Source organism: Orycteropus afer, unplaced genomic scaffold, assembly GCF_000298275.1.
Source record: "Orycteropus afer afer isolate SDZICR_OR568_19922 unplaced genomic scaffold, OryAfe1.0 scaffold00009, whole genome shotgun sequence".
In the NCBI taxonomy this organism is placed as follows: domain Eukaryota; kingdom Metazoa; phylum Chordata; class Mammalia; order Tubulidentata; family Orycteropodidae; genus Orycteropus; species Orycteropus afer.
The window spans coordinates 4,540,028-4,555,967 of record NW_006921596.1 but is presented as its reverse complement, the minus strand read 5'-3'; positions in this window follow the sequence as shown (position 1 = coordinate 4,555,967).

Here is a 15,940-nt window from a genome sequence, read left to right as displayed (position 1 = left end):
CAAGGATCCTTGATGGCACAGTGGTTAAATGCTTAGCTGCTAACTGAAAGGTTAGTGACTCAAGCCCACCAGGTGCTTCACCAGAGAAAAATGAGGCAGTCTGTTTCTGATTACAGCTTTGGAAACCGTACGGGGCAGTTCTACTCTGTCCTGTCAGGTTGCTATGAGTTGAAATCAACTCAGTGGCAATGTGTTTTGGGCTTGGCATTATTGCATGTTCTTTTGTGCCACACACTATACTAAATTATTTATGGGGATTGACTTGGTCAGCTATCAAAACAGGCATATAAGGTGGGTCTTATTAATGGAACGGCAAAATATTGACTGATGTAGGAAGCACTGAAAGAAGATGGAAGGAATACACAGTCACTGTATCAAAAAGAATTGGTTGATGTTCAACTATTTCAGGAGGTAGCATATTATCAAGAAGCAACAGTATTTAAGGAAGAAGTCCAACCTGCACTGAAGGAATTGGCAAAAAACAAAGCTACAAGAATTGACAGAGTACCCACTGAGATATTTCAACAAATGGATGCAGTGCGGGAGGCACCTACTTGTTTGTGCTAAGAAGTTTGGAAGACAGTTACCTGACCAAATGACTGGAGGAAATCTATATTTGTGCCCATTCCAAAGAAAGGTGATTCAACAAAATGTGGAAATTCTGTTAACAGACCAGGAAACTGAGACAAAGGGACATAACCTTTCCTTTTAGTCCAGTCTCACAAACCAGCAACCCAGAGGTAATCTGGACAAAAATAAAGATTGTGTGTGTATGTGTGTGTGTGTGTGTGTGTGTGTTTTAATTTCAGTGTTCGGGGGCATAACTTGAAAAGCCCAATTTGCCATAGCCCCCAGCAGCAGGACCAGGACCAGGTCCAATTGTCAGTGCCTTCATACTGACTCAGGCCAATGCCACATGCATCAGAGTAGAACTGATCCATAAAGTCTCCAATGGCTGCCTTTTGGGAAATAGATCGCCAGCCCTTTCTTCTGAGGCCCCTCTGGGTGGATTCAAGCCTCCAACTTTTCAGTTAGTAGATGAGCACACTGCAAGTTCTCCAATGCCAAATCTACCAAACAACAACAAACCCACTGCCACTGAGTGAATTCCAACTCATAGTGACCCCCACTTGGGTTTCCAAGGCAATAAATCTTTTACAGAAGTAGATTGCCCCGTTTTCCTTCTGTGGAGCAGCTGGTGGGTTTGAGCTGCCACCCTTCTGGTTAACAGTCAGATGCTTTAGGCACTGCATCACCAAAGCTCCTTTAATGCCAACTCTGTTGTTGTTGTTATGTGCCGTCGAGTCAAACCTGACTCATAGCAACCCCTCCTTGGGTTTCCGAGGCAGTATCACTACGGAAGTAGGATTGCCCAACCTTCCTTCCAAGGAGTGGCTGGTGGGTTTGAACCGCCAGCCGTTGGCGTTAATTCCAAATCCATTCCTTGGTGCCATGTACCTGCAATTGCAGCCTGATTCATCTGTGGTCTGAGTGTTTTGGGCACAGGGGTTCAGATGAGGGAGCATACCTAGTGGGATGATGGAGAGGAACCTAGCTCCATGTTTGCAGAGCAATGAGTAACTCCAACGTAACTTCCTGTCCCGACTATCTCAGATCTCTGTGTTGCAGAATGACCAGGCTCGCACATGCGCCTTCCATTCTAGAGCCCCTCCTCTCCATCACAAGGGCCCTGCGGGCCTTCTGTGCTATTGAAATGAGAAGGATGGAGACTTGGTCGAGTTTTTTTTCCGGAGTCAGAGTGGTGGCAAAACTTCATCTGAAAGGAATGTCTTGCAAAAATAGCGTATTCTCAGCATTTCTACTTAAAAATCTACTTTGATTGTCATTATACTAACTGCTTTTAGTGAGGTCCTTGGGGGCTCAACCAGCCTTTAACAATCAAACAAACAGACAAGCAAACAAAACTGGCCAGTCTCTATTTGTGCAGAAAGTATCCTGGACACAGTTCTATTTGCCCTGTAATCAAACAAAAGGGGAGGGGGTGGTGGGGGGAAGAAAGGAAGGAAGGAAGGCAGAAGGAGAAGCAGAAACATTTTAACCTGCCCCTAAACTCTGCGGAGTAGAGGAAGTTGACCACATTTTGATCTGTAGAAGCTGAGGAAGGGCTGGAGCAGCACTAGAACACCCTTCGTCAGTCATGGCTGCCTGCTGCTAAAAAGGCACAAGATTGGAAGGACTATGGCAAAGGACACCTCATTCCCTCCCCAGCCCTGCCCCCCAACACCCATGAGGGCAAAGATCTCGGCCTCCTGGGGAGCCTGTGCACAGTGAGAAAAACTCTCCAAGTATTTCTGTGCTGCATGGGGTACCTAATATCCATTATTGCTCCTTTGCAATAAGATAACCCTGAATTTCTTTGGACGATTCCTTCCCCTGATTCTCAGCAATGTTTCACAAGCGTTTGGTTCCATCCCAGTGCTAGTGGGGGGTCCTCATTGCCCACGAACCCAGTCGTAGAACAATGGTGCATAGGAAAATCATGACCAACACTGGCCCATTTAGAGGAACCTCACACTGTTTTCCAAAAATGCCAGGACATGCTTCTTCTTCTATCTTTAGACAAGGAAGCCTCTATCCTTTAGAGAAGTGGTAGACAACTTGCAACCATGAAGGGAGCCAGCTTTAGGATGAAGCTATCAACATAGGAAGCAGGAGAGAAAGAGGGGAAAACTGAGTCCTTGCTGAGTTACTGGATCAAGCCTTACCTAAAGCCTGTGCCTCTGAATTTTTCTGTCACACAGTCCAATAGTTTCCTTTATTGTTTATGCAGGTTTCAGTGAAGTGCTGGAATGTCTCCTAATTATCACAACTGAAAGCATGGAGGCCATCACAAGACCTCTCTTATGTGACAGCTGCCAGTATTTAGGATGGATGAGTCACATTCCTTGTCATCTTGACTCTTCAACTCCTGACACTCCCAGTTCCCTTGGGGATTTTAGCTATCTTCCTATCTGATTGTAGTGGATGGCATCGCCTTTGAAATGTCTGTCTCTCTTGCTTGGGTCCCCTTTATTCTTTTACTTTCTGCTTCCTCAGGTGACCAGCTCTGGTTTAATTTCCCACCTTTGGGTATGATGCAGACAAAATATTGACACATATGTAACAGTGAGGGTGACTTTCTAGTTGGAACACCATGGACACAAGACTAAGCTTGGGCTTTGAACTAGACATTGTGGCTTCTGTCTAGGCAGGGCAGAGCTAGCACATGGGCACTTGGCCAAGTGTGGGTAAGAGGTGTTCTTTGCTCAGTACAGGGCTTGTGGCGATGCCGCAGAATGAAAGTCCCCAGGGCTGTGGAGCAAGATCTTATTGACAGTCCCTGGGTGTGTCATTGCTCAAAGATAGCATCATGGGCCATATTCAGCATGGGTTTGATAATCACTCTGGGAAGTGCCATCACTAGTTGAAAAGGAGTGGTTGCTTGCCTGCAGTGTCTGAGCTGAGAAGCATAAGTGGATGATAGGTGCTCCGACTCGGCTGCACTTTTCCAGGCCCTGCTGTCTGCTCTACCCTTGCACTCAGTTTCCAGGAGTCCTGGGGTGTGTGTCCAGGCCCTCAGCACTGTTTGAATGGAGTAGCAGAAGAGCTCTTGCCTTTTCTTCAGTCTCAACCACCAGCTGACTCATATCATGTCATGCCTTAGCTAGTTTTCCTGTCCCTGATAGTCTTTCTGACTTGAACAGTCCCTTCCTCTGCCCAACCACATTGTTATTGTTGTTGTTATGTGCCATCAAGTCAGACCTGACTCATAGTGACCCCTCCTTGGGTTTCTGAGGCAGTGTCACTATGGAAGTAGATTGCCCAACCTTCCTTCCAAAGAGTGGCTGGTGGCTTTGAACTGCCAGCCTTCTGGTTAGCAGTCAAGTGCCTTAGGCATTACACTACCAGAGCTCCCGCCCAACCACATAGGGCAATTAATTGAGCTTAGTTAAGCTCAATCTCTTGTCTTCCAGTACACATGCCTTGACCACTCAGGCTCACCATCTCTGAGGCCCTAGTTCATCCAGAGCTTCCTATGCCCTAGCTTGGGCTGCTTGCTGTTGCCTTATACAGGAGCTGAGTCACCCAGGGAGACCTGGAGCTCCATAAGGTTGGTGGCCAGGCTGGCTCTTGTGGTGCATGAACTGTGTATGCAACCCAGTGCAGGTGCAAATGCAGGAGTTGCAACCCTGTCAGCTGTCACCGGGGTCATGTCCCCAGTGAATGATGGTGTCATTGACATGATGTTGTCTCCTTGTAATTTCTTGGGGCAATGTGTATATCACATGTCATTTCACTCTGTAGGAATTCTGGCCACTATGGACAAGCAATGGGAAACTCAGACTGTTTGTCATGTCCCCAAAACTGTTCTCAAGTACACCAGGCTTACTAGATATTCTGAAGGAAAAAAGAGAAAAAGAAGAAGAAGAAGAAGAAGAAGATGGAGAAGGAGAAGGAGAAGAAGAAGAAGAAGAAGAAGAAGAGGGGTGTGGTGAGATATTAAGTACATTTGGGAACATTGTTTATTCCCTTTTGTACTCTTAAAGTAAAGAAAACAAGTTAACTCTGTTTCACTTAGAGATTTATAAGTTTAATTGACCATGAAGACTTCTCTTTTGTGGAATATCTGGAGACACTCCGTGGATGTATCCACAAAATGTAGTTTGGAAAACGTTAGTATGGTCTCCTCTTTAGGGGATCTAAATAATTCTTAAACAGGATATTGTCAGATATCAATGATGTTATCAAATGGCATTCCTTCCCACTGCATTCAATAAATACTTATTAAGCACTTGCTGGGTTCAGAACATTGTGATAAGTGGTATGGGGAGAGACAAATAACACTCCTAAGAGAAGATTAGAGCCTATAACAACATATATATGTCAAGAAGAAAAATAGCTCTAGAGTAAGGTAAACGATTTTAATTTTTAGGTTAAAATGTGTCATAACATAGATATAGACAGATTGCCATGGGGATTTGAAGTAAGAGAGAAAAAGTACATTAAGCCAGAACAATCAAAGTAGACCACTACACTGAGGTCTGACACATCTATCCAACTGCCTGTTTGGCATCTCTGCTTAGATCTCAAACCACTCAGAATCCCCCTCCTCATAAATCTAGGGCTTCTCTTATGTCTCCTCTCTCAGAAAAGGCGACCTCCAGTCACAGGCCAAAAACCCAAAAGTCATCCTTGACTCTCTTTCCCTCCTCCTCTGCCTGCCTGTAGAGAAATGTTTATACCATGGCCTTTTGTTTCCCCTCCCAGTACTTGTCCATTTGCAATTTCTTAACTATCTGTGGGTTGATTTGATTAGCATCGACCTTCCCCACTATCTGGGAGTTTCATGAGAATACACATGTAATGTTCTTGATCATCAGTGTGGTCTTGGAACTGGTTTAATGTCTGGCACCCAGTAGCATGAATGAATGCCTAAAGAATTGAGTGAAGGTGTCAGTTGGTTTCAGATGTCATTCTTGAATAAGAGAACTAGAACACATAGAAATAGCAGAAACTCATTCAAGGTAGAAGGAATCAAATAAGTAAAGGGACTGAGTCTGGGAGTATTAAAATAAACTTTCTCCTAGGTGTGATGTGGTATCTGTGGTTGGATTCTGGAACAGAAGGACATTAGTGAAAAATCTGGTGAAATCTGAATAAATTCTGTAGTTTAGTTAACAGTAATGCACCAATGTTAAGCTCTTAGTTTTGACAAATGGGACATGGTTATGTACGATATTAACATTATGGGGAACTGGGTGAGGGGTACATGGGAAATGGCCTGGCAACTTCTAAAAGTATTATATATTAAAAATCAACTTTCTCTTTGTCCCATATGTAACAGACACCATCCCAGTCTAATCAAAGCAAACTTTGTTAATAATGACCAATATTAGAACTCATTCGTCCTGTAGCTGGAAGTGATGGCTTCAACAAGTTTATGGGTGTTTTTGTAAATGAAGAGGCAAGACCCAAGATGAGTCACGAAGGGACTGGGAATGGTTTTTGTTTTTTAAATTTTTGTTGTGATTTGGGTGAAAGTTTACAGAGCACATTCATTTTCCATACAGCAGTTCATACCCATCTTGCTTCATGACATTGACTGAAATTCCCCACAATGTAAAAGCTGTCTTCCCACTTCTTCCCTGCAGCTATGTCCTCCCTGTGTCCTTCTTTCCTATGCACTCCTGCCTCCTGAGCTATTTCCCTATACAAACACTGCCCTTCTGTTCTCCCATGATTGATCATTCTAAGGAGGGTATCTACCTGATGTAAATGTTCACCCTATTTGCCTGTCTATGTTTGTCTGGAAGCTATGGGAGTGAGGTCATTTCTAGGCCTGAAGGGTAACTAGGGGCTATAGTCTCAGGGGTCTTACCAGCCTCTATCAGAGAAGAACACCTGGTCTTTTTTTTTATGATTTTGAGTTTTTTTCCACATTGTTCGCCCATTCTATCCAGGATCTCCTGCATTGATCTCTTTTTGAGTGGTTGATAGTTGTAGCTGGGTACCACCTAGTTCTTCTGGACTGATGGTTGTATAGGTTGAGGTTCACATGGTCCACTAGTTCCTTGGACTAATATTTTCCATGTGTGGGACTGGGAATGTTTTAGAGTATATCTGTAACAAGTGAGGTTCAGGACAGCAGACATCTTTAAAAAACAAAACCCAAAGCCATTGCCATTGAGTCAATTCCAACTTGTAGCAACCCTATAACAGAGTAGAACTTCCCCCACAGGATTTCCAAAGCTGAAACCTTTACAAAAGCAGACTCCCACATCTTTCTCCTAATTTTTTGAACCTGATGGGTTCAAATCACCTACCTTCCAGTGATTAGCTGAGTACTTGAGATAATTAGTCCTTCCCAAAATGTAGCCAGGTGTTCTTTTGCTAGATGGTGGGAGCTGATCTCCAGGTCCTTCTAAGCTGAGGGCTAGCTCAAAGCTCCATTTCCCTGACCTTGAATCCAGCCATCTTCTCTCCCAAGCATCATCCTTTTTCTTGACGCGTGGATGGTGTTCTGCTCAGACCCCTCAGATCCTCCACAAGCTCTGTGTGACCCCATTCTCGGTGCTTTGCTGCTAAGTGCTGGCACCTGGGGCATTTTTCTGGTGACTGGTATTGGGGGCTTGAGTAGCCTTGTCCATGGGAAATGTAAATCCCTCCCCCTACCAAGGGTGGCTCACAGCTGGTGTGAGAGGGCAAAGCTCAGTGCCCTTGCCTCGCGCATGGCAACCTCTGAGGTGTACTTTATGCTCTGCAGCTCCTGGTGGGATCAGGCTGAGTCTGGGATTGCACCTCAAACCACACACTTGCTTGCCTCCTCCCATTTTCTGTCCTGCTTCCTCCACACCCTTAAAAAGACAGAGAGAGAGAAAGAGAGAGACAGTTGTTGACAAGCTGGCCCCTCTACTCATGATGATTCTATGTGTGACAGAACTCAGTGGTACCTGGCCCTGCTTCATCCTCCCCGTCATGTTTGAGTCCATCATTGTAGCTATTGTGCCAGTCCATCTCACTGAGGGTCTCCTCACTCACCCCTCACTGGCCTCTACTTTTACCTCCTCTAGGGATTAGTCCTCCTGATGACATGTCCAAAGTGAGTGAGTCAGACAATGTTCCTTTGTGAACCATAAGGTTTTCATTGTCTAGTTTTTGGAATTAAATTTTCAGGCATTTCTTCCTAGTCTTGGGAGCTCTGGTGGCACAATGCCTAAGGCATTTGACTGCTAACCAGAAGGCTTGTGGTTCAAACCCACCAGCTACTACTCGGAAGGAAGATGGGGCAATCCACTTCAGTAGAGATATCACCTCAGGAACCCAAGGAGGGGTCACTATGAGTTGGATTCGACTCGATGGCAGTGAGTTTGAGTTTTTTTCCAAGTCTTCATGTGGAAGCTCTGCTGAACCCTGTACCCCATGAGTGAACTTGCTGGCATTTGAAATACCAACGACATAACTTCCAGCATTCCAGCAACACAGAAGTCACCACAGTGCAACAAACTGACAGGCAGATTTTAGTAACAAAGAATTCAACAAATGGTAATATGAATATAACCATGAAAGTATATCTCTTCTGCTCTTATTGATGCTTTACTCATTTATTTCCTTATTTTTGGAGCATTTCCTTAATCCCTCCTTGGTTCAGGATCTTCCTCTGATAAAGCCAGCTCTAGCACACCAAGATAGTGTATATTTACAGAAAGCAAAGGTTTTAGCATCAGAAGACCTGTCCTCAGAGTCTAGCTCCACTACCTACCAGCTGTGTGACCTTGGGGACGGTTTCCTGCCCCTCATCTCTATAAAGGGGGGATCATCACACCTGCTTCACAACAGAGTGTGGAGCTTATGTGAGATAATAGATGTCAAGTGCCCGGCACCCCTTGCTGGGTCCCTGGACTGCACAGCTCCCAAGCAGTCTGGGCACCTATTCTAAGCAAAGGCTGTATCTATGGGCCTCAGACAAACTCCCTGGGTGTCCCGGTCAATAGAAGATATTAGCAAATGCTTAGTCAAGTGTTCTGGCTGCATTTACTCCCACATTCACCACCATAAAAAGTAAACAGCAGAATAAATTGCCCATCTGCTGCCATCAATTACAAATACAGTCTTCACCCACTGTAACACAAGGCAAATACAGTAATGACAAAATCCATAGCTGGGGAGATGATAGAGTGTTGGCCAAGACTTCCTCTCTCCGCAGCTCCAGTCCACGATCTATTACTGAAATGCACAGTAAGTGACCAAAGCGATCAATACGCTGCCCACCTTTGCTGCCATTGAGCAGGTTGATTGCTTTGGGCCTTGAGTCTTGGGCCTCTGGGTAGTGCAGGCTGGGCAGCTCTAGAGGAGATGTCCATGCGGGGAAGGGCAGTGGGCCTCTGGTTCCCTGTACTGTTGAGACCCAAGAAGCGGAGCTCTCCAGAAGGCGTAAAACAAGAATATGTGTATTCGGTATTTTTAAGTTTCCCAAGTACTTGAATATATACAGAATAAGTTCGACATAACTCTTTTCTGGTTCAAAAGATAGAGATTTTGACCCATAAGAAAGCTCAAAGAAGAAAACCCACATAATGTACAATTTTATTGCCCCTCAAGTTAGACGCTATTAAAGTATTGCTCTGTATTTTCTCTTTCATATATATATATATATATATATATATATACACACACATATATATATAAATGAAGTTATGCTGTTTTCCAAACTGTATTTCTACTTCTCTCTGTGTGTGTATATACACATACACATATACACATATATGTAGACGTATTGATGCAGGCCTTGCTATAAATGATGCATCTAATTCTGTTAATAATATATATTAGCCCATCAATTAAGGGTTACAAGTTATTTTATTGTATAAATGTACCTTGTTTTATTTAAGCACTTCCCTATTGCTGGGCACTATGTTATTTTCTTTATGTAATGATGAACAGCACTTTAAAAACAAGGTTGTTCATCAAAATGTTGTCACTTTCCTGAGTAGCTTTTTAGGATCAAGTCCTAGAAGAGCAATTGCTAGGTGAAGGGTATAAGCATATTAAGACTTTTTTTTTTTTTTTTTTGCCAACTTACTCTTCAGAAAGGTTTATTGACTTACACTACCACCCTCAGTGTATGTGTGTACTATATATGCATTTCCTTGTATCTTTACAACATTGAGTTCTATCTTTAAAAAGAAAAGAAAAGTCTGCCAATTTGATACATGAAGAATAATACTTCTACTGTGCATTAATTAATTTTACCAACGAGATAATCTTGGCTCCTTTGTTATTGGCTCCATTTACTTGTGAGGGAAGCAAAGCCCACAGAGGGTCATTGCTAGCCCAGCATGGCATAATCAGTCAAGATAGTGCAAGGTACGCTAGAGTGAAGCCAATATTTCTTGACTCTAAAATCCCTATGATAGCTGAGTGGTTCTCATTACAATTCTTTAATAAACTGCCACATCATAGCAGTTAGAGATCACACATCTAACTTTAATGAAAAAGATTTTAACAAAGAGTTTGATATATGGTAATATAAATATAACCATGAGACTGTGTCTCTTTTGCTTTTACTTAGTTAACAACAAAAGAAAAGAAACCCTTCTTTGTTCTGAAAGCAAGGTGTATGTGTACATGCATGTGTGTGTATGTGTGTATGTGTAGTGGGTGCTGGTGTGAACTCAGAGCACAGAAAATCACCCTCATTCTTTCCCCACCACTCATTGGTGCTTCCATTCATAACTGAAAGACAGAGTGTTGTGTGTCACACAGAGGGCTCTAGCTAGAACAACCTGCGTCTCATTTATGCATGCCATAAATATTTCTTAAGCAACTGTACTTACCATTGGGGATAGACTTGTGAACACAGTAGGATTTGTCCCTGGCTTCATTGAGCTTCCTGTCTAGTTGAGTGGATCAGGGAGACCTGAGATTGATATACGTAGAGGGTTATTTACATGGGGAAACACAAGTAGGCCAAAGAGCTGTCTTAAGAAAGGTGTCTGAACTATCCATTAGTATGTTAAAACTAATAAAATAAGTCAGCTGCTAATACTGCTGTCTGTTGAACTCAGTAAGGTCATGTAGGGTCACAAGTACAATTAACAAATTAACACCTGGGTTTTTCCTTGTTTAGACATCAAACAACCCTGATTATGTTGATTTACACAGTAGGTTACACTTTAATCAGAAATCATTAAGTGGCTAGTAATGAATGGGTGAATGGTGTTACTTTCCACAAATATGCTTGAATACCACAGCAAGGAGTTGAGATGAGTCAACACACATTTGCATATCCTCCTAAAAGGAAGATACGAAGCAATAGTGGAAATGAGAATGGAAATCTGAAGAGTAAATCTGTTAATGAGTTTACATTGGAATGCTGAGAAATCACCCCTCCTACCAATTATGGGATTCCCTGGTTGGTACAAATGGTTAAGGCACTTCATCGTCAACCAAAAGACTGAAGGTTTGAGTCCATCCAGAGAAGCCTTAGAAGAAAGGCCTGGCAATCTACTTCTGAATAAAACAGCCAGTGACAACCCTGTGGAGCACAGTTCAACTCTGACACACGTGGAGTTGCCATCAGTTGGAATGGACTCAATAGCAACTGTGTGGGACATAGGACCTTGAGAAGAGCCTGAGATTAGAGTGTGTTGGATTGAGTAGAATCTTCACCTTTCAGATGTGGATGAGTAACAATCCTAGTATGTAACCCTGAATCACCTCAGTCAGATCTCATGGGTAAACTCTTCTTACTGAAGTTGATCAGACCCTAATGGCACTGGTGAACATTCTAGCAATTTAAGACTCGCCAGGCTTTAAATCCTACTTCCTCTTGTTCTCTCTTTTGCCCTCTGCCTCCTTTCCGGTACATTCACTTCTTCCCACATCCTATCTGTCCTTCACTGTCTTTAACAGTGTGCCATGCTGAGTCAAGTCCTGAGAAGCAACTGAATGACAAAGACTCTGAGGAGACATAGAAAGGGATGACTGTTGGAAGGAAGTCCCTTTTGCCCCCAAATTGCCCCAACAGTTCTCCTGACTATCACAGCAGCCACAGTTAGGGATAGCCTTGTCTTATGCATATATTTCAGGATGCTGGCCCACTCTGTGTCCCCCAGTGCTTGCATAGGACTGCTCTATACAGTAGTCACACAGTGTATTTCTCTTGAGTGAGTACATGCTTGAATGAATGAGTGAATGCATTGCTCTCTTCCACTGTAGCTCTGGAGCCTCAGGAAACTGTGGTGGCCTCTATCCTCCAGGACTCCCCACATTCAGTGTTGTCATTGCTGCTCTGGCTGCCTTAATAAGCACCTCGACTTAGAAGCAACAGGTTTTCCTGGCTCTCGATGTAGGGCATGATTTAAGATTATGAAAGTGATTCACTTGCTGAAGAGGCCTGCCGTCTTCTAAATTTGAAGTCCAATTTGAAAGATTGAAGCGCTCTTAAAAATGTGAAGCACTCCCAATAATTCCCAGCTGGGTTCCTCTCCACTGCCCAGAGTCAGGCACCCCTCCCATCAGGTCCAAGCATTTAAACACCAAAATGAGGACATAACTCAAACAGCTCCAGGACAGATGGGAAGGGCAAGGAGAGGGGGCAGAGTGTTGAATGTCTCTGGAAGATAAAATAATTTCCTCTGTTCCCCAGCTTCTAGGTGCAAAGAGAAAACAGGTGGATCACCAAAATGAAAAAGGCTACAAGCTCACAGCATCCAGGCCTCCCACGCAGAGGAAGCACAACTCCATAGCTGGTGGACTGCCCATTGCTCCAACCAGAGTTTTCATGTTGTTGTTATTTGCCATCGAGTCGGCCCCGACTCATAGCGACCCCTCCTTGGGTTTCCAAGGCAGTATCACTACGGAAGTAGGAATGCCCAACCTTCCTTCCGAGGAGTGGCTGGTGGGTTTGAACCACCAGCCTTCTGGTTAGCAGTCAAGTGCCTTAGGCACTATGCTACCAGAGCTCCTAGAGTTTTCATAGGGATATTTTATATAAATGAGAGTCCAAGTGATCTAGTGGAGAGTGTGCAAAGAGTATAAAGACTTCCAGTTCTTGCCTTTTATTAGTCACGTGACTTGAGAAAGTTGTTTCCCCTCTCTGAGTAATCTTTTCTTTATCCATAAGTTGTAGAGGGGAATATTGATCTCTCATCATGGTTATAAGTGATCTCACATATGAAAAGACTTGGCACATGGAAGACTCTTAGAAAAATGCACTGTCATTTCAGAGGTCACTTCTGGAAAAGATTTCTTCATGTGGTCCCACAGGCACTTAACTCTAAGGTCCCACATGCCTCTGTCATCTACCTCATCTTCCAGCCATGCTGGAGGCTTCAAGAAGGGCAGGAAGGAGGCCCATGTCTGTCTGTTCACAGTCATGACTGGACCTCCAACATGATCCTGGCCCACAGTGGGTGCACACTGAATCCTGGAAGCCAGGGGTCATCACCCAAGGACCAGCATCATCTTTCTTTCTACAGAAGCCTCTACACTCTTTAGGGTGTTCATGGAGTTTCCTTAAACTCCTGATGATGAACTGAAGGGTCATTGCACTTAAACCAATTCTCTTTCTATTCGTGAATCCTGTAATTTTAATGTAAAGGAAGCATACAGATTTTCAATTAAGATTAAATTTATATAAAAACCTGGAAATTAGGGGAAGGGTAACCAATCCATTAGGTTAATATAAGGTGTGCTTTTTGACCTCATTCTAGACATTCTCCAACAAATCCATCATCAGTAGAACTGTGGCTTCTTTCCCTGAGCCCACAGAAGGGGGGGGTGTGTGCTATTCTTGCAGTACAATGATAATTTGCCAACTTCTACTCACATTCAGCTAGATAAGGAGGCATTAATAAAGGGAACTTGGATCTCTGGGTCCCTTCTCTTCATCTGTTTGGATCCCAAGTCCTTGTAAATACAATTCCAGTCATGGAGAGCATCAGGCTCAGGGTGTTCACAGCTATTTGGGTCATCTTCATCAATGATGTACAATTTAGCACAAAGCTAAGATCTGAGGATTCTTCCAAGGCCATCTAGAAAAATGAGGGAAAATGTTATAGAGTATAGCAGGAAGATCTTATCCTGGTATTCAAGGTGTTGCACCACAGCCTCTTCTTTGCCTTCTGAGCATGAAGGGAGGAAGAGGCCCTCAGATGGGGAGTCTCTGTGCTGCTGCCTCCACTCCCCACAGCTGCTCTTCCTTTTCTCCATACCTAGGATAAGTTAGCCATTCGCACCAAGGTGCCTATGTGGGCATTTATGTCTATTGAAGCCTGGCCTCAAAATCAAGTCTCAACCATCTACCTCAAAGAGCCTTCCCTGTCTTCCTGGTGCATCCCTCTCACACCATTTACTGGGTGGGCTTCATTCTCTGTAGCTGAGGGTATGAGGACTGTGGGTGCCTCTGTTTTCCCAGTTTCCCTTCACCCAGCAGAAAGTATGATACAGAACAGGTGCGTCATCACTTACCAGATGTGGGATCTGAGCTATGCAAAAGAAGATCTTTAGGAATTTGGATTCCATGTATATCTGTAAAAGGAATAACAGCACTTGCCCATAGGGATTCCTATGGGGGTTATACTGAAGTAGTACATGCAAGCAGACATACTCTGAAAGAGTTCATTAATGTTTACAATGATGGAACACTTCCAGTAAGATGGAGGAATAGGCAGACAAGTGACACAGACCCTCTTCAACAAAGAAAAGAAAAGCCAATTGACAGAGATACAGAAGATAATCCTGGAACCATGAGCTTTGAAAGGAACTATACAGAAGTGGATTAGGCACCAACTAGCGGAAAAACCTGAACGAAAACAGTGAGTACATAGTTGGTTGAAGCTGCAGACTGTCAGCTACTCTGATGAGACCAACAGCCTGAACATTTCCAAGTGGTGTTGGGACCTGAGAATTGACCTAAAGATCAGTCCCAGTCACCAAGGGCTGCAGGGACAACTTCTCTGGTGGCCTATGACTAAGAAGGGATACAGCAAGGAGGAAGAAACCTGAGCTGTGGACTTTCTGCTGTCTGGAGGACGCAGCCATTTTGATTGTTTATACATGGCAGCCATTTTGGATATGTAAAGTGACCGAGGGTACAGCCACTTTGAATGTTTACAAGTGGCAACCATTTTGGATTTTAAAGTGATAGCATTCTCATTTGGATTCCAGGGACCTAAGAACAGGCTCTGTTTGCCAGGGTCAGCAAGGATGAATGAGAGGCTGACAAAGGAAATGAGATAGGTGGTGAAATAAATGCTGTCAACTAGTGAATAGAGGAACACAGCACAGTACCCTGCCTGTACAGATAACAAACAAACAAAACAAAGAAAATGAAAATTGTGGGCAAGTCACTCCAACATATAATCACCAATTAAATATAAACACAAAAACGTCACAATGCCTCAGAGACAACAGAACATCACAGTCCACACAAAGAAGCAAGATAAGGCAGGAGAAACAAGGGACCAGAATATAGACCCAAAATACATCCCTGTGGAAGACGCAGCATTGGAACTCCCTGATAAGGAATTCAAAATAATTGTATTTAGATATCTTCAAAGGATTGAGAAACAGACCAAGGAAAACACAGACAAAACTCTAGAAGAATTTTGGAAGAAAATACAAGAAAAAAATGACAAAATAAATGAAAAATTAGAAATTATTCTAAATCTACAGATAGAAATCCAGAAGATTAATACTAAATTGTCAGAAATAGATAACACATCGAAAGGGCAAAGGAGTAGAATGGATTCAATGGAAGACAGAATTATGAGATTGAAGACAAATACCTGAATACTTGTTTGGAAAAGGATCAATCAGAAAAAAGATCAAAACAAAAGGAAGAAAGCCTAGGGTTCATATGGGATACCATCAAAAGGAATAACCTATGTGTCATTGGAATTCTAGAACAGGAAGAGAAAAATGAAACTACTGAGAAAATTGTCCAAAATTTGTTGGAGGAGAACTTCCCTGATATGATGAAAGATAAGAATATATCCATTCAGGAAGTCCAACAAACCCCAAACAGGAAAGACCCCAAAATAAAAACATCAAGACATATCATCATCAAACTCATCAAAACCAAAGACAAAGAAAGAAACATGAGAGCAGCACGGGAAAAATGAAAAGTTACCTACAAGAGGCAACCAATAAGACTAAGCTCGGATTTCTCAACAGAGACATGGTTATGCAGGAGACAGTGAGATGGCATATATAAAACGCTGAAAGAGAAAAATTTCCAACCAAGAATTATGTACCCAGCAATATTGTCCCTCAAATATGATGGTGAAATAAGGACATTTCCAGATAAGCAGAAATTAAGGGAATTTGTCAGCAACTGACCATTAACACACATGATGATATAACCCAGAAACCAACCTAGCTATGGAAGTATCCAAAGTAAATAAGCCTACAAGATTGTAAACAGGGAACCAGAGAC